This window comes from Channa argus, chromosome 3, assembly GCF_033026475.1.
Source record: "Channa argus isolate prfri chromosome 3, Channa argus male v1.0, whole genome shotgun sequence".
NCBI classification, from domain to species: Eukaryota; Metazoa; Chordata; class Actinopteri; order Anabantiformes; family Channidae; genus Channa; species Channa argus.
Window position 1 is genome coordinate 30,361,880 of NC_090199.1, and position 20,384 is coordinate 30,382,263.

The following is a 20,384-nucleotide window of genomic DNA, read 5'->3' on the forward strand; positions in this document are numbered from 1 at the left end:
TAGTTGCTCCCGGTGAGTGTTGGCCAGCTGCATAGCAGCTCCCCCATTGGTGTGTGAGTGTGTGTGTGATTGTGAGTGTGAATAGGTGAATAAGAAACACTGTAAAGTGCTTTGAGTGCCGATAAGTAGAAAAGCGCTATATAAGTGCAGAACATTTACCATTAAAATACACTGCCAGGTATCAGCAGTCACATTACTTGGCTCTACTCCTTTGCCGGTAGGTGGGTCTGTAAGCTCCTTATAACAGGATTCAGGTACTAAACTGTGAAAGAGTATATGTATGTTAGTTTCTGGTGTTTCAGATATTTTTATATCTGCTGACTGTTCTGTGTTTCATGTATAATATGGGAAACTACTATCTTTGGAAAAAATATCAGGACTGTTATCTCAGCTGATTATATATTATATACAGGCCATTACCTTACAGATGTAGCCATTGAAAGTCGTGGTTTTTGTGTGTGGTATGTTCTCAGTACTCTGGGGGCGGCTGTAGCTCAGTTGGCCAATCGTCCAAGGACAACAGGGTCAGTAGTTTGCTCCCCGGTCCCGGCTATACGTCGAAGTGTTTCAAGACACTGAACCCCCAACAGCACATTCCCATCCCCAACTGTGCAGTGCCGTTCCAACCCCGGTAGAAATAGTTATTTTATTCCATGAAACCATAACCAGTGATCAATCAGCTTCAAATTATTTTCATTATTTCTAAAAATGCGTTCTCCTCTCTTCCTTTAGTTGTAAGCACAGCACATCTGTCCGCACTCTGTCCTTATATAATCCTCCTGGGGGACTTGAATATCCATATTGACAATGCCAACAGCACCTTTACCAAGGATTTTATATCATGTCTGGGCAGCTTTGGACTACAGCAAAATGTAAAAGTTCCAGATCATTCTAAAGGACACACCTTAGACTTGACCTGTTGCTCTGGTACTGCTCCTGTTGATTGTAAGGCTGATGTTATTCCTTTTTCTGACCATATGTTGATATTTTTCTGTGTTAACCTGATAATTCTCTAAAACCAATAAACCACTTACTATATCATACTGTAATATCAAGAACATTAACATGGACATGCTTTCTGATGGTATTAACTGTCTCCTAGTTTCCACCCCAGATGAGTTGGTCTCCTACTACAACACCAGTCTTGAACAACTCTATAGAAAGACAGATCTCACTGTGCATAAGGAAATGCATTATAATCATATCTCTCACTATAAGGACTGTATTACCAAGCTAAATCCACATGCTATTCTGGTTTAATTCATTTGAATGAAGGTGATTCAAAGTCTTTATTCTTTCTGTTCAGAAATATCACACAACTGCCTGATTCGCTTCCTTCATACATGTATTAAAATTATTTCTCTAATACACTCATATACTTTTTTTTCTGATACAATCCGAACATTCATCAGGAGCTTACAATCAACAACCATCAAATTAATCTGTCCCCGCTATGGTCCCTTCTCACTTCCTCTCTGTATCCACTGTACCTTCCATTGCTGAAATGTCTAACTTAATTTAAAATCTAAATTGTCACCTTGCTAATTAAACCCCTTCACAATGTTCTTGTTAAAGCAACAGTTCATGACACACATAATTCACTCATCGCTTATCACTGGAATTGTTCCTTCTCCTCTCAAAACAGCTGCTGTTTCTCCCATAATCAAAAAGCCTGGTGCAGATCCCAATGACCTCAATAATCTATTTCCAATCTTCCTTTTCTCTTTAGGATTCTAGAAAAAATTATCGCTTCTCAGCTCTGTGCCCAACACACAATAATCTTTATTAAGAATTCCAGTCTGGTTTCCGCCCTCTGCATTCCACTGAAACAGCTTTACTTAAAATGACCAATAATCTCCTCCTGGCAACTGACTCTGGTCTTTTGTTTATTCTCATTCTTCTAGATCTTGAAGTGCAGCCTTCAACACCATTTCACATTACATGCCCTTAGCCAGACTTTTGAAATTGGCATCATATTCTTCATTCATTCTTGGTTCAAATCTCATCTCTCTGGCTGCACTCAGTTCATTCAGTTCAAATCATTCACATCACACCCACTCCCAGTCAGCACAGGTTTGCCCCAGGGCTCTGTCCAGGGTCCCCTGCTTTTTATAGTCTAGGAGTTTCTCAGTATAGAGTCAGCCAAGTCCGGACTTGGAGCTTGAACTTGGCAAGTTTGAAATTGTCTAGTACATTTGGGAAAGCAGCTTAGCTCAGCACTTAAACACAACTGTTCTGTAGTTGTTGCACAAGTTGTAGAAGTGTTACAAAAAATGACCTTTTTAGAAAAGACAAAACCAACTAGTGACTGTGATAAAGAATAAACTTGTAGGTTCTATTAGGCCTATATAATAAAAACAATGCAAGTTACTTTGCTGGCATAGAAGGCTACTGCAAGTCCACACAGGTCAGCTACAAAAACATCCTTGATAAAGCAGGTGAAGTAAGATCACTTCCATTGTATGATCTGTACTTGGTTAGATGTGAACTTTGAGTTAGAACAAGTACTAGAGCTTTGACTGATGACGTTTCACAGGTCTGCAAAAACACAGAGAAGTACAGAGAAGAATGCAAATTTTACTCCAGATTTTACAAATATCTCCCACCATGTGCACGTACACATGCACATGCACACAGGGTGGAAGGAGAAAGCCACCTAAACTCCAATGTCAGTGGCAATATAATGCTAATTAAAGTGATTGAACTAACATTCTCCCCACCTTTCAAAGCAGCTTTGGCATAAAAACTAGGTGTTTCTCAAAACAGAGTACGGCAAGTCTAAACCTAAAGTGAATAATAACATATATATATAAATGCTACAGATAACAGAGGTAGTGGTAAAACTACCACACAGCTTTCTGAGAAATCGGTTGTTCACTGGGATGACTGCAGACGTTCGTCAGATCCTCTCAGAAGTTGGCCTGCAAGCTGCCGACCACTGCCTCATCTGGCAGAACTAAGGTTCTTCAACATCTGCAGCACCATGCCGTGGTAGCCAGCTACATCTTCTATGCTGTGGTTCGCTGGGGCAGCAACATGAAGGTGGTAGACAGTAAAAGACTGAATAAACTAATATGGCTGAAACCCTGGAAGTGTCCGAAGATAAACATCAGAAGAAACACAAAAGTCTTCAGTCTTGCATGAAGTCCACTACTAAGTAAATATCGAATGTTCATAAAATCCACGAAAGCAATGAACAGCCAAGAGTCACTTATTACAAGAGCTTGCAGTTAGGCAGAGCAGAAGTCCTCCGTGGAAAAACTCGGATCCAGTGGCCAGACAAAACTCAAACAACCATAGATGAAACAGATAACTCGGAGTGGACAAAGAGGGGGAGATCAGAATGGAGAGGAGAGCTAATGATGGTCACCAGGGCAACACGGACCAAAGCCACAGCCGTACCAGCATCTATCAAAGACATTTTGTTTCAGAGAGAGACAACGTAGCTACAGTGGATCTGATAAAAACAACCACCCCTCATCAGATCTAACATCCGGTGAAGATGAGGTGATCCCAGAAGAGCCTGGGTCATCCAGCCACTGTGTACCAGACCAACAATATCGCTCATCATCTACTGAAAAAGAGGAAGCTAAGGGTCCAGATACCAAAGCTAAGTCAATTGCTGTCTAAGCAATTCTGAGCAAGGAGGAAGAAAAGAGGCTGCAAGTTACTATTAAAACAAGCACAAAAAGGATTTAAAAAATGATATCGTCCCATTATTGTTTATATTGTAAAAATCAAATTTGAAGATGGCAAGACACAAAGAAAACACATAGCAGAAACTCATGTTGCCCAGGACTTCAGTTTCCCAACTGTCTCCAAACTATGGAAAGCACGATTAGAATCCCTTCAAATTATGGGTGACTGGCAACATAATCTTAAGGTTTTAGAATAATGAGATGGGAAGATAGTGGCATGACAACATGCCTCTATGAAGGCTTCTGGAGAAGACTACCTACCATGCCAATCATGCAGTGTTTAAGAGGAATGAACTCTGGAGTCATGTAAAGACAGGAATAGTGAAAACCAAGAAGGCAAAAGAAAAAGACTCAACACTCATTCCAAATAGGGACTCGTCTCAAGGAATTCAGAAGGTCACAGTATACATTCATTACCTCTTTCATCAAAAGTGATGATATGAAGATATGGAGATGTATCAGACAATTGATGAGAGAACTGGGAATGTTGGTGTTGGCTGCCAAGGAAAATGACAAAAGGTATATGATTGAACACATTTTCAGCTGGTTATTAAAGCAGCCAGGGGGGAGTCAAACTATATGAAAAGCCATTAAACTGCACTGAAAACTTTTTCTCCCCAAGGGCCAACAGAAGCCTGGATTGGACACCGATGTCAAACGTTTTAGATTATAAGAAGGCAAAGGCGATTTTAGGAGTTGCTGGATAATTATCCAACAATGTATTAACTATTGCTTATAGTAAAATGGAACAACAGAGATGGTGTAATGAAGCCTGTGCCCCTTTGCCATAGGATGAAAACACTTTGCAGAACTACTTGAGAAAAATAGAGGACGAGGCAAAGGGAGAGTTAAGTAAGCATGTGAGCACCATCGCATACAAAATGCTAAGTTAGAGCCTTCTCACACAAATAGTATTATCCATTAAGCAACATGAAGGAGAAGCTTCACATTTCACGCTGGAGACTTATCTAAGAGCAGACTCTGAAACCATATCATCAGAGAAACAACAACTCATCCAACTGATTCATGATAGACACATGGAAAGAGAGGAAGTAAAGTGCATAGTGGGCGACTGTGGCGCAGGAAGGTAGAGCGGTTGACCACCAATTTCACAGTTGCTGGTTCAATCCCCAGCTTCTCCAGTCACATGTCGAAGTGTCCTTGAGCAAGACACTGAACCCCAACTTAGTTGCTCCCGGTGAGTGCCAATAGGTAGAAAAGTGCTATATAAGTGCAGACCATTTACCATATTCTTCTTAAGTGCACAAAATCCTCACTTGACCTATTAAAAAACAGTGAAGTTGGTGTAGTTGATGAGAACCCATATCTGTTTGCCGAGGTAGATACTGTGAGGGAAATTTCAAGATCTAGGTAACACTGTTTCACTGTTTTCACACATCTCACAGACCCACTATCAAACCTGCTTACACCAGTGTCTCCTCACCTTTTGCTTCCCAGCAAGACATCATGTCTCTGGCCACACAAAGAAGTGATTAGGTAGATATCAACTATAAAACTACCTACACCTGAACATTTGCTTCCCAGAAGGGAGCCCACGGGAACCAGCACAAATCATCATCTCAAGGACTTAAAAGACAATGAAGACAAAAGACAAAGTAACATGAACTTGTTAATTAAGACTCCTGACCACATTGTATGAAGGTTGATTTGCATTGACTCATCCCTTTGTTCTTTGTGTGAACCCAGCTGTTGAGTTGTATGTATAAAAGGCTGAACAACCTACACATCTTGGTCAATCAGATTGACCCACTCTAGAGTGTAGCTCTGTTCTGCTCTGCATGTTTCTCTATTTGCTGATTAAATTCACCGTTATCATTCACTTGTAAGTTGCCTTTTTGCCTCCTAACTTGCCTTATAGTTTTTGCCACGACAGAATTGGTGTCAGAAAAGTGGGATTGGACGCGTGGTCTGGACTCTGATGGATGAACAGTAGCAGTGTACACAAGTAACAGTTGATTCCTCCCTACGGTTGAGAAGCTCTTCTCCTGAGGAGCCCACCCGCCGATCCAATCCAGAAGCGATACGGACCGTAATACGGCGGTGAAACAGCAACGGAGAAAAACGCGAGCAGACCAGAACTTGGTAAGAGAGCTCTATAAAACTCACTACTGGTTGGGTAGTTGACAAGACGTTGTCTTAGTTGAACCGTTGTGCTACTGACTACTGTTGTATGCAGCGCAGTAAACTCTGAGTCGCACGAGGAAAGGTAGCGCTAGGGAACGGCAACTAGAGGAATGGGTATAGTACTGGGTACTAGAGAAATGAGCGCCTGGCCTGGGCACAGTCTGCCAACTGATTTGTCACCATTATGTAAAGAAATGTCAAAAAAGTATAAGGATAATTGTAATCAATTGACTGAATGGTGGGAATTGGGGTTTCATAAAGAGGGTAGTTAAAAGATAAACTGGAAAAGAAAGAAAGGGAGAGCACAGAGCATCACAAGTCCTTGTCCAAACAAAGAAAGCACAAGGTGTTACAACCTGACTGGAAGGTATTTAGCATGTGGAAGGATTAATGTCACGTGAGGGAGAGTAGAATGTTTAGAAGACAGAATACAAATGTACATGAAAGGCTCAAACAAATAGAACTAGAACATATAGTTTATGGAATACAAAAGATTGTTCTGACACTGAACCTCTGTATCCTGTATTGTCTGAGTTTCACAAGGTGGATCCAGATCTGGACTCTGCTCCTCCACTGCCTCCCCCACCATACCAGAGCCAAGCAGCACAGCAGGGGGAAATCCAAGCCAGTCCTCCCCCATCAGAAAATGCAGCAGCCACAGAAGGAGCACAAAGGGGCAACACCTCTGAGGAATCACTCCTGGAGCCCAGCCCTGGAAGTGTGAAAGGACACTCCATGCACACCAGATCAAAAGGACAGAACTTTCCCCCCAATCTTGAAGAACAGAAAGGAGATGGTATGCATGTCCTAACTTTCCCTATGATTGAGGTGGGAGGAGTTCATGGCCACCAACTTGTTTTCCGCTCCTGGACAGCTGGGATGTGATTTTCACAAGGTCAGACACTCGTTTACCAACTCCAATCTCAGGCTTTGTCTGAAGCAGCAAGACTGGGAACATGAGGACAATGCTTTAACACTACTGTTGCAGGGTGTGCAAGCAAAGTTTCCGCTTAAGCAAGACATGAGTGTGATCAGTGCCATACAGCAGGAGCCAAACGAGTCTGTGGGAGCATTTCTCGCACGGTTAACTGAGGCATATGACATACACAGTGGTCATGTTCCACCAGAAGATGGACTGGGAAGGAACCCCATGAGTTCCTATGAGGACCATCTTAAGGATGCATTTCTAAACAGGATGAAACCAGAAATTGGCTGACTGAGTGGGAGAACAGGGGGAGCAGACGCTGGATCAGGTGACACCCATACAGGAGCAGAAATCAGATCAGGTGACCCGCATCTACACATTCACACACACAAAGACAAAACCCAGATATGATGCATATAAATGGCAACTTGTTGACAACACACCTGTTGCACAGCAGCTTGCAGATTTTGCACACACACACACACACACACACACACAAGCAGAAACATTCCAACATAAGTCACTACACTACACTGCACAGCACACGTAAATGTAGGACCAGAAGGTGAATATGAAAGTCAATAGTATGTTGAATATGAAAGTCAATAGTATGTTGAATATGAAGGTCAGTGGTATGTTGAATGGAGAAAGACAGTGGTATGTTGAAAATGGTGAATAGGAAGTGATATGTTTGACAAATGTGTATTGGACAAGGACTGCTGCGGTTGCCTCTGTCTCACTCTCCTCTAAACAGGTAGTACTATTTAAGGGGGACACTCCACATATCCCATTGGCTAAACCTTCTGACTGGAGTTGGCAAGAACTGGGCCCATGGTTGCAGAGCTGGCTGCTCCTCGAGGATTTCCAACCAACAGCATCAGATCCTAGGACGGAATACAGTAGGAAGGGTGATGTACATCGTACACAATTTAAATCAATTGTGCAAGCTTTTAGAACAGTTGAGCTCACTGATGGTCATGACACCGCACAGGCTGCAGCCTATACCATCACAGAAACTAGTTTACCACCAGAGCTCGAGCAAATTCCAAAATCTCTCTGGGCAGCCCATAAATATGATGTAGGTCTTATGAGAGATGTAGAACCTCTGACAGTACATCCAAAATCAGAGTACAGGCCATGTCAGAAGCAATATCCTTTAAAGCAGGAAGCCATCGATGGCATAAGGCCTGTGTTCAATTCTCTGCTAAAAGCAGGTGTAATAATTCAATGTAACAATTCTCCAGTGCGCACTCCCATATTCCCTGTTAAAAAAAGGCTCAGCGCTCTCACAATATGTAGATGATCTGCTGATTTGTAGCCAAACTGAAGACACATGCAAAATTGATACGCTGCACCTTTTAAAACATCTTGCAGATAATGGCCATAAAATAAGTTTTACAAAAATGCAATTTGTGCAGCAACAGTGACATGTCTGGGCCATGTGATCACCCCAGAGGGCAAAACACTGTCACCAAAATGAATTCTTAAAATTCAAAAATATTCCTAAGCCTGTTAACAAAAAAAAAAAAAAAAAAAAAACAGATGATGAGCATGACATCATTCTGCAGACAGTGGATCCCAAATTACTCTTTGCGCGAAGCTTCCCTGTCTGCTATGGTGCATGGAAAACAACTTTCAGTACGTGATAAATTAAGTGGACTATTGAAGGAAAAGAAGCATTTAGTGATCTTAGGGCAGCACTCACTGTAGCTCCCACCCTGGGTCTGCCTAATCCTAACATGCCTTTTACTCGGTTTGTTGACCTCTGTGTTACGCCAACCTCACAGGGGTAAACTGCGGACTGTTGCTTTTTTTTTTTTTTATCAAAGCTGGATCCAGTAGCATCAGGTCTTCCCCTCTGTCTGAAAGCAGTTGCTGCAGCAGAAAAAGCTGTTTTGGCGTCACATGATTTGGTTGGCTATTCTGATTTGATACTTATGGTTCCGCACGCTGTTACACACATATTACACACACAGAAAACTGCACATCTGTCAACTCAGCGTTGGTTGAGATACCACACTGTATTACTGAAAATGCCTAACATTGCTATGAAAAGATGTAATGTGTTGAATCCTGCTAATCTTCTACTTACAGTGGAGGATGGAGATCCTCATAACTGCACAGAGGTTCTGGAAACCATATATACTTCCAGACCTGATCTCACAGACACACCAATCTTGAATGCTGACTTAGAGTTATTTGTTGATGGGTCTGCTTCCCGAGATGTCAAAACGGGTAGAAACCTAGTTGGATTTGCTGTTGTCACCAAACATAATGGCATTTCCAGTGGTACACTACCCTCTCACCTACGGAAGCTTGTAAATTGGCTGAAGGAAAAACTGGCAATATTTACACTGACTCACGTTATGCATTTGGTGTCGTCCATGATTTTGGTTGTCTCTGGAGACAAAGGGGTTTTATGACATCAGGTGTTTTATGAACACCCATTGCACACCACACTCTGGTTGCAGCACTTTTAAATGCAATCCTGTTACCTAAACAAATATCAGTAATAAAATGTGATGCTCATACTAACAAAACAGATCCCATTTCTACAGGAAATTCAGCAGCAGATGCCGCAGCAAAAGCAGCAGCCAGGACGGGACAAATGTTTCACCTAACTCTGCTTTCTCTTCCACAGGAACTCAACCCACAGGCTGACCTGTCAACCATGCAGTCATTGGCAAGCATATCTGAAAAAACTCTATGGAGAAAATCAGGTGCAACACCACAAAATGGGGTATGGCTTGGCCCAGATGATAAACCTTGCTTACCTAAGGCTTATTTCCATTTGTATGCAAAATTAGCTCATGGTAAAGATCATGCTTGCAAGGGGGGATGTGTTTTTCAACATATGCAGCTGAATACTGCAGAAAATGTGTAATCTGTGCCGCAAACAATCCCTCTGGTGCCATTAAAATGCCATTGCAAGGTCACCCCCCACCTGATGGGCCTTTTGAAAATTGGATGATTGACTTCATTGAATTGTCACCATGCCAAAACAAAAGATATTGCTTGACCATGGTTTGCATGTTTAGCAAGTGGGTAGAGGTTTTTCCCTTGTTCCAAACAGGATGCATCCACAGTGGTAAAAGCCCCAATAAAAGACATCATTGTTCGCTGGGGTATTCCAAAAAAAGATCAGTAGCGACAATGGTCCTGGGTTTGCCAACAAAGTGTTGAAGGATTTGCCAAACTATTTTGGATTTTAATTAAAATATCATTGCTCTTATCACCCTCAGAGTGCAGGTGCAATAGAGCGACAAAATGGCATCCTCAAGACAAAACTTAACAAAATGCTGTGAAGAAACAGGTTTGACATGGGTTGAAGCATTACCATTGGTACTGTTCTATATGCGTACGAGTAAGAACAACACATGGGTTAAGTCCATTTGAGATCATATTTGGAAAACCTCCTAGTATAGGGCTTAATCCCATCAAACAAAGTCTGATGACTGGGCGTCATGAAGATATGATGCTGGATTATTGTGCAAAACTTTCTGCCTCTCTCCAAGTCCTTTGTCCCCAGGTGAAAGCAGCCCTGTCTACCCCTGCAGACACCAGCCTGCACAATCTCAAACCGGGTGACTGGGTGCTCATCAAAGACCACCGGAGGAAACACTGGAGGCAGAGACGTTTCACAGGACCACATCAAGTACTGCTGACTTCCAGTACAGCTGTGAAGGTGGAGGGACGCGCCACGTGGGTCCACGCCAGCCACTGCAAGAAGATCCCCACACCTGAATCAGAAAAGGAATTACACCCAGAAGAACACCGACTAGACAAGGAAACAACCGCCGTGGAAAACAACCAGCAAGGTACAGACAGTCAAATTTGTCCCCTGAATTGTTCACCCCGGTGAGGGGGGAGAAGTGCCGATTGGGCTCAGCCCGCACTTCAATTCAATTCAATTCAATTCAATTCAATTCAACTTTATTTATATAGCGCCAATTCACAACAAAGTCATCTCAGGGCACTTTACAGAATAAAGTCAAGATTATAAAGATATATAAAGAGAACCCAACAATTCCCCCTGGAGCAAGCCATAGGCAACAGTGGAGAGGAAAAACTCCCTTTAACGGAAGAAACCTCCAGCAGAACCAGGCTCAGGGTGGACGGCCATCTGCCTCGACCGGTTGGGGTGAGTGGAAAGGGGAGAGAGAAAAGAACAGAGCAACAAAAAGCAACAACAAAACATCGGGCAAATTGGTAGGACCAGTAGCTGCACGCTGGAAGACACACAGCTTCAAAGCCGGGGGACACCTGCAGAAAGGGACAGAGAGAGGGGGACAGAGGAGGACAAAGACAACTACGGGAGAGAACACACAGAGTTAATGACATACAGTGGTGACAATTGCGGGGTGAGAGGAGAGGAGAGATGGTCAAGAGGAGGAAAGGAGCTCAGTGCATTGGGGGGTGGGTCCCCCAGCAGTCTAAGCCTATGGCAGCATAACTATAACTAACTATATGCTTTATTAAAAAGGAAGGTTTTAAGCCTAGACTTAAAAGTAGAGAGGGTGTCTGCTTCCCGAATCTGAACTGGGAGCTGGTTCCACAAGAGAGAAGCTTGATAGCTAAAGGCTTTACCTCCCATTCTACTTTTGGAAATTCTGGGAACCACAAGTAGGCCTGCATTCTGAGAGCGAAGTGGTCTACTGGGATGATATGGTGCTATGAGGTCTTCTATATATGATGGAGCCTGACCATTCAGAGCTTTATATGTAAGAAGCAGGGTTTTAAATTCTATTTTAAATTTAATGGGAAGCCAATGGAGAGAAGCTAGTGAAGGTGAAATATGATCTCTCTTGCTAGTTCCAGTCAGCACTCTTGCTGCAGCATTTTGGATTAATTGCAGGGTCTTTAGGGAGTTACTGGGGCATCCTGAAAGTAGGGAATTAAAGTAGTCCAACCTAGAGGTAACAAATGCATGGACCAGTTTTTCGGCATCACTTTGAGACAGTATGCTCCTAATTTTGGCAATGTTCCGTAGGTGGAAGAAGGTCGTTCTAGAGATTTGTTTTATACGTGAGTTAAAGGACAGATCCTGGTTAATAATAACTCCAAGGTTCCTTGCAGTAGTACTGGAGGCCAGACTTATGCCATCTAGGGTAACAATATGGTTGGACATCATATCTCTGAGATTTTTGGGCCCAAATACCATGACTTCAGTTTTGTCTGAGTTTAAAAGTAAAAAATTGTGGGACATCCAGGCCTTTATGTCTTGTAGGCATGCTTGAAGCTTTATTAACTGATTATTTTCATCTGGTTCCATAGATAAATATAGCTGGGTATCATCAGCATAGCAGTGGAAATTTATGGAGTGTTTTGTAATAATGTTGCCTAAAGGAGACATATATAAAGTAAAAAGTATTGGTCCTAACACAGAGCCTTGTGGAACTCCATAGCTAACCTTTGTGTGCATGGAGGATTCATCATTAACATGAACAAATTGAAATCTATCAGACAGATAAGATTTAAACCAACCTAGTGCAGTTCCTGTAATTCCAATTTCATGTTCCAGTCTCTGTAATAAAATGTTATGATCAATGGTATCAAATGCAGCACTAAGATCTAACAGAACAAGTATAGAGATGAGTCCATTATCTGAGGCCATGAGAAGATCGTTGGTGACTTTTACCAGTGCTGTTTCTGTACTATGATGAACTCTAAATCCTGACTGAAAGTCTTCATACAAATTATTCCTATGAAGGTGATCATATAATTGTTTTGCGACTACTTTTTCAATTATTTTAGAAATAAAGGGGAGATTAGATATTGGTCTGTAATTGGCTAAAACACCTGGGTAAAGACAGGGTTATTTAAGTAGTGGTTTAATTACAGCTACCTTATAGGCCTGTGGTACATAGCCTGTTTCTAAAGATAGATTGATGATATCTAATATGAACGTATCTATTAAGGGTAAAGCTTCCTTGAGCAGCTTAGTTGGAATAGGGTCTAGCAGACAGGTTGTTGGTTTAGATGAGGTAATAATTGAAGTTAGCTCAGAGAGATCTATGGGTAAAAAGCAGTCTAACAGGGAGTGGGGCCTTATCCATGATTCTAGCACTGCTGTACATGAAGATCTATCTGTAATTTTTGGGGGGAGGATCTGGTGAATACTTTCTCTAATAGCTACAATTTTATTCATAAAGAAAGTCATGAAGTCATTGCTGCTCAAAGTTAAGGGAATAGTAGGCTCAACAGAACTATGGCTCTTAGTCAGCCTGGCTACAGTGCTGAACAGAAACCGGGGGTTGTTCTTGTTTTCTTCTATTAATGATGAATAATATGCTGTTCTGGCATCACTGAGAGCTTTTTTGTACATTTTTAAACTATTTTTCCAGGCTAAATGAGATTCTTCTAACTTTCTGGAACGCCACTTCCTTTCTAACTTTCGTGTTTCCTGTTTTAAGTTGCGTGTTTGTGAACTATACCATGGAGATCGCCTCTGCTGATTTACTGCCTTCTTTTTTAGAGGGGCAACACTATCGAGTATTGTACGTAGTGAGGCTGCAGAATTGTCAACAAGATAATCTACTTGTGCAGGAGTAACATTAAGGAGACTACTTCCCATTGTATTAACATATGGTGAAGCAAATGATGGAGAAATAATTTCTTTAAATTTGTTGACAGCTTTTTCACTTAAGCATCTGCTATAGTGGAATTTTCCCCTAACTGCTATATAGTCCGTTATTGTAAATTCAAATGTTATTAAAAAATGGTCAGACAGAAGAGAGTTGTGAGGAAATATTGTTAAATTATCCGTTTCAATTCCATACGTAAGGACAAGGTCTAATGTGTGACTAAAACAGTGAGTGGGTTTATTTACATTTTGGGAAAAACCAATTGAATCTAATAATGAATTAAACGCAGTGCTCAGACAGTTACTGTCAGCATCTACATGAATGTTAAAGTCACCCACTATAATGACTTTATCTGTACTAAGCACTAAATCAGCTAGAAAATCAGAAAATTCAATCAAAAACTCTGAGTAAGGGACTGGAGGACGGTACACGATAACAAATAATAGTGGTTTTTGAGTTTTCCAGTTTGGGTGTGAAAGGCTAAGAGTAAGACTCTCAAATGAGTTATAGCTATGTTTAGGTCTAGGGTTTATTGATAAGCTACAATGGAAGATTGCTGCAACTCCTCCACCTCGGCCTGTGCTTCTAGGAACATGATAATTAATATGACTCATTTAAACTGACATATTCTTCCTGCTGCAACCAAGTTTCAGTGAGACAAAATAAATCGAATTGATGATCGCTTATTAAGTCATTTACTAACAGAGATTTAGAAGAGAGAGATCTGATATTTAATAATCCACATTTAATAGTTTTGGGGTTTTGTTCTGTAAGAGGAGTAGTCTTAACTTTTATTAGGTTATTATGATTAACTCCTCTTGTTGTCATATTTACTTTATGTAATTTAGGTCGGGGAACAGACACAGTCTCTATAGGTATGTGGGAGTTGTGGGGGGGTGACGGTTGTAAGGATACTGCAGAGAGGCGTGTAGGACAGGATCTCTGCATCCTAGGCTTAACTCTGGATTGTCATACTTCAAGCTCCAACAAACGTCAAGAAGGGTGAATACAGGAAGGTGACAAAGGCGACATCTGGTGCCCAACGATGGAAAAATCTGGCCATGATGACACAGCCCCTGGGGCTGGTTTGATGTCGTGTTTGGAAAATGGAAGGTCTTCATCCTGTCACTTTTCGCAGGTGTTGTTATAGGCATTACTGCCCTAACCCTGTGTGGGTGTTGCCTTATTCCGTGTGCACGTGGACTAATAATGCGTGCAATTGATCATTCCATCTAACACCAAATGACTATACAAAGTATGCCTTTACTTAGAGACAGTGCTTCCCTTGAGTCCTTTCACATCCCCAACTGGGAACCTCCATATAATGAAACTGATAGCATTGAGTTAAATTGATTTGGCCACAATCTGGGAACATAATGATGGAATGTTTTGAAAATCTTTGTGAATTAACATTTCTGATGAACTGTCCCTACTGTTGCTCAGCCTTAATAAATCCTGATCATGTAATTATCATAAAATGATAAAAGGGGGGATGTGTGAGGGAAATTTCAAGATCTAGGTAACACTGTTTCACTGTTTTCACACATCTCACAGACCCACTATCAAACCTGCTTACACCAGTGTCTCCTCACCTTTTGCTCCCCAGCAAGACATCATGTCTCTGGCCACACAAAGAAGTGATTAGGTAGATATCAACTATAAAACTACCTACATCTGAACATTTGCTTCCCAGAAGGGAGCCCACGGGAACCAGCACAAATCATCATCTCAAGAACTTAAAAGACAATGAAGACAAAAGACAAAGTAACATGAACTTGTTAATTAAGACTCCTGACCACATTGTATGAAGGTTGATTTGCATTGACTCATCCCTTTGTTCTTTGTGTGAACCCAGCTGTTGAGTTGTATGTATAAAAGGCTGAACAACCTACACATCTTGGTCAATCAGATTGACCCGCTCTAGAGTGTAGCTCTGTTCTGCTCTGCATGTTTCTCTATTTTGCTGATTAAATTCACCGTTATCATTCACTTGTAAGTTGCCTTTTTGCCTCCTAACTTGCCTTATAGTTTTTGCCACGACAGATACAACTATTAATATCTGTGGGTGTTACTGCCTTAGAAAATATGCTGAGGAGAACAAAGGAAGTACTGGAACAAGTATTTCGTTTTATGGGACATGATGTAAATGTCCACAAACAAAGCCTTTCAAGTGGCCAAGACTGAAAAACGTATATTTGTGATGGAGCATTGAGCAGAGAAACTTAAAGGGAAGAGTCTGAAGACCCTGGACTCCATAGTTTTTGCCATGTATGTTGCAACCTGCTTAAATTATAGCTAACAGATGTAGTGAATCATGCATTAAAAAGCTCACCACCAGATCGTCTTTTCAATGTGGTCCTTACAGTGCATTCACTGGCATGTGATGGTCAAATTGTATTACAGTCCAGCGAGAAGTACAATGCAGATATATTTCTGGAACACATTGCTCAGGTGATGCAAAGAAATGACACTACACTGACTAACAATGAATTGAAATTTGTTATCAAGTAGCACATAATAAAAGTGGAGGCAGCAGCACTTATCTCACTGTAGGAAGCATCCTGTATGATGAAATAATTAGGAAGATGGTGACAATTTATGCTTCTCACAGTGTCTGGCATATTATCCGACCAACAAAGATCGGCATATGCAAAAAATGTATATACTGATGTGGGTTTTGACTGCACCTGCATATTTGAGTTTCACATGACAGTCCAAGTATTCAGGAACACACATCCCACGAGCTTACATTGAGATGTCTCTGTCTAAGGCTCAAAAGAGGGAATACTGCATCGTTTGAGATGATTTCCACCAAGGAAATTGGTGCAGTTGCATATTTGAAGACAGTTGACAATGATGGAAAATGTCATATTGGCTTTATTCTTTCAAAAGCCAAACTAGCACCAAGACCTAAACCAACTATTTCATGTCTTGAGTTATGGGCTGGCGGTTCAGATGGCTGATCTTATCATAGAAGAAATAGTTTTTCCTCTTGTTCTTTTCAGATGAGTGCAGAGAGGCGTCCATCATTCTCTGACATAGTCTTCACACTGGAGGACATGGAGATGGAGGAAGAAAGACAGAAGCCCATAACACTGGGTAAATGGCTCAAATGAATCCTTTTTGTATAGTGTTTTAATTACGATGTAAGAAGTTTGGTTTAGCAGTACTTTACGGTACTAACACCAAGCTACATGACTTTTCTCCTGATTTGTTTCCTTCTTAAATCTTTGGGCATCAGACTGTGCTTTAAAACCCCCTTTCCTCCTTTGAAGCTGAACAAATTTGAAGCTGGACCAGTTTCAGTCCTTTACACAGTAAACCAGGGGTATTTGGAACTCAGCTACTTTACCAAATAGTTACTTCTCAAATGATATAATGTTACGCCTGCAACAGCTGCCAGGCTGATGATGGTGATGTAGGTCATTTCCCAGGAGCTCGACCCAACGTCTGCTTCCCTTTTACAAGTAAAAGAATGACAATGCACTAAAACAGAGCAGCTGTACATGCAGTGGGGGGCACCAACATAAACACAGGTTCGACTAGTAGCACAGGCTTGATTATGTAAAGCATTTACAAAATCCAGGCAAAAGTCATAAAATTCTTTTTTGGATGGAACATTGGGTGTCAGCAGGGTGTGAGACATGTTTTAGAGCAAGAAATTATGAGACAGGGTGAGAACTTCAACTCCAATTTGATTCCTTTGTAAAATATTTTGCTGACGTGCTCTTAACATTGAGGTTTCTGTCAGTGTCAGTGGGCCTCTACTCTCTGGTGGGTCCATGCTGTGGTTCATCAGTTTTTGGTGATAAAAGAAAATGAGAGGCCTTTTTTTCTCTTGCAAACATGTATCTCGCAGTAGAAATGAACTCATTTAAACCTCTCACGCTAATTATGGCCAATTCTGACGAATCTCACCATGAAGCAGGGTCTAGCAGTACGGACATATGGGCCTTTGTTCATTGTCCTTGTCCAGGGAGATGGGATATCTCCTTGCCACCACTTTGTGTGCGGTCACATTTCCTCACTTTGCATCTTAACAATACGTCTTTCTTCCCTTCTTTCCTTGCTCAGAGCCAGTGGTGGTAGATGTCAGCCCCTACCGGCGCCGCAGCTCTCCTTGTCAACTCAGTGATCGCACACAGCAACGGCAAGGCTTGGCGAGGAGCCAGTCGGACATGTTGCCCCCAGCGAGCCTGACCACCCCACTTCTTGGGACCCCTGCACGGATCAACCCCTTCTCTCTCAGACAGGATCTGAATGGGGGGTGGTGTAAACTCTTTGACACACCCAGCAAGTCAGTTATCTCTCTCACCTTCACACTGCCAGCCCTTCGCGACCCGTGTGCCTCACCTCACCTTCTTAGGGGTATTCCAGGGATGCGAGCACTGCCAAGGAGATGTCAGTCACTCCCATGTACTCCAGAACTCAGCCGGACTGTAGCTTTGTCTACAGATACAGAGGAGAAGGAGGAGTTAAAGAGTGAGTACATCAACGTGGCAGAAAACGAAGGAGATAGAAAAGAAACCGAAAGCTTCAACATGAAGCTGTTGAAGAAGAATGGAATAGGGGAAGATTTAAGCATCCCTGTGGAGCTGGAGATGCTGTCTCTGGAGAGGTTAGATGAGGATGATGAGGAAGAGGACAGTGAATGTATAACAGAGCCTATGGACTGCACCAAGTCTCCTGAGCCAGCAGAGAGAGTCATGGACTCCACACCTGAAAGGCCCCTGTGCTGTTTTATTGAAAGACATAAATGTCAGCATTCACCCTGTGGACCCAGCAGTTTTTGCTTTGAGCTGGGAGGGTGAAGAAGCTGGATTTTGGGGCTTGTTAAACTCTGATGCAAAGGGCTGTAGCCTGTGATGCTCAGAGACACACAAATGCTTGTTTGGTGGTTCAGGGAAAAGGTTCTTCCTGTTGCTCTGCAGGGAACTAGACTTGTTGACTATGACTGGGAATATTTTCAGCTGGTGAAAGGAGAACTATGAAGAAATGCTGAACCTGACTTAAATGTCTCCAAGGAGGAAGCAGTTCTCAGTCTGGACACAAAACTGTAAACATGGTCTGTTGATCATTTTAAACATAAATATAATTCAATTTTCATGGGGGAAACAGAATTGTGCAGTATTACAGTACCGTAGTACAGTACCTGCAGTTTAGAGGAACTGGTAAGTCTTCTCCTAAATGATGGAGGGGGGAAGGGGGGAGCAGTATGGACTTACCAGAGGAGCCATTGAACAAGTAATGCAATAAGCAATACACACATTTGTCACAGTTTCCACAGACATTCTGTCATTATGCAGGTCCTGTTCGTAAACAGACGACAGCCTGAGTTAGTCAGTGACTACACTGATCAGCCACAACAGTAAGACCACCTGCTGGGAAATGCTGTTATAAACAGGGCACAGCATTAGAACATATAGTGTTCTAATAGATAGATGGTGACAAATCTAGAGATTTGTTGACCAGACTTTACCCTCTTCCGTTTGAGATGAGACACTGAATGGACTCTCATGGCTGTACCTCTCGCACTGTGATCATTGTTTGTAGGACAGGATAACAGGATGCTGAGGAGTTAATGAACTGCAAAGATTCCTTAAGCACCATCAACAATCCCTGTTGTTGTTTTTCAGATCAAAACTCAAATTAAAGGATGAACTAAGAAAGTGAACAGGGATATAACAGAGGACATATGTAGCTGTGAGGATCACTGTACTCTGTTGACTGATTGGTCCATGTGTTTAAACTGGGTCGGGTACAGTGTGGTTTTGAGTTCCAGATAAGTGCAGGTAACAGGTCGGGTCCAGATCGAGCTTTGTGGGTGCAGGGCAGCTGCAGGTTTGCAAAATTGGACCCATGTAATACTCTGCTACTGAGTTTTGCCAAAGGGGCAGATACAGAAGCTCATGTATGAATGTGTGTACTGTATGTACACTAACACAATGATCCCTCACAGAAAGCAACAGGCCTTCAGGCCAAGTATTGTGATTACTTTAAATATTACATTGAAATGAAAATCAAAGGAAAAACAAAGTCCTGTAACTGTTAAACATCTTCTGTAAAGTCATTAAAACCTAATGCAAACCAAAGTTGAATTCCTTGAATAATCTGGGCACTTTAACACTTTTCTACTTGTTGGCACTGAAAGCGCTTTACACTGCTTCTCATTCACCCATTCACACTCACAGTCACACACACACACCAGCTGATGGTGGAGCTGCTATGCAGCTGGACGACACTCACTGAGAGCAACTAAGTTGGGGTTCAGTGTCTTGTTCAAGGACACTTCAACATGTAACTGGAGGAACTAGGAATCAAACCAACAACTGCAGGATTGGTGGACAACCACTTTACCTCCTGCACCACAGTCATCACTTTACATCACTCCTTGCTACTTGATGACGTGGTTAATTTAGTGTTTTCATCCATGCTGTCTCTTAGATCACTGGCTTGCGTCTTTTGCCTTTTTAGCCACCAATAAGCATCTTACTGTGTCCTTGTCCTACAAACAAATTAACAGCAAAACTACCTTAATTCAAAAAGACACTGGAGTCAGGGTTTAGCATGAAAGCTCCGTGTTTCATGAATGAAAGTAGTAAAACTGAAAACCAAAGGAAATCTGTACATCACAACATACTGTAGATAGTTTGCTAAGTTTCCGATACTTCAGAAAAAACTGGTTCTCAGTAAGATGTAATTTACATTGCTCTGTTTACTTTATGCCACAAAACTGGGTCACAAAGATAAAAAAGCTCAAATAGCTTATAAATGCACTTACAGACAGTGATTTCTGAGGCCCCGTGTGCACAGGTACATTTAGCAGTACCACAAATCGTCCAGCAGAGGTAGACAGGGTCATAAAAATAACTACTGCACCTTCTCTCTAAACCAAAGGAACCTAAAGAAGCATGCTACTGTTTTTTAGAGCTCTCTTTTATTAAATGTTCAAAACATCTGTCCTCCCACAGGATCTGTGCAGTCCTGGCTACTCCTAACATGTTAGGACACCACTGGAGCTCTTACTGGTGG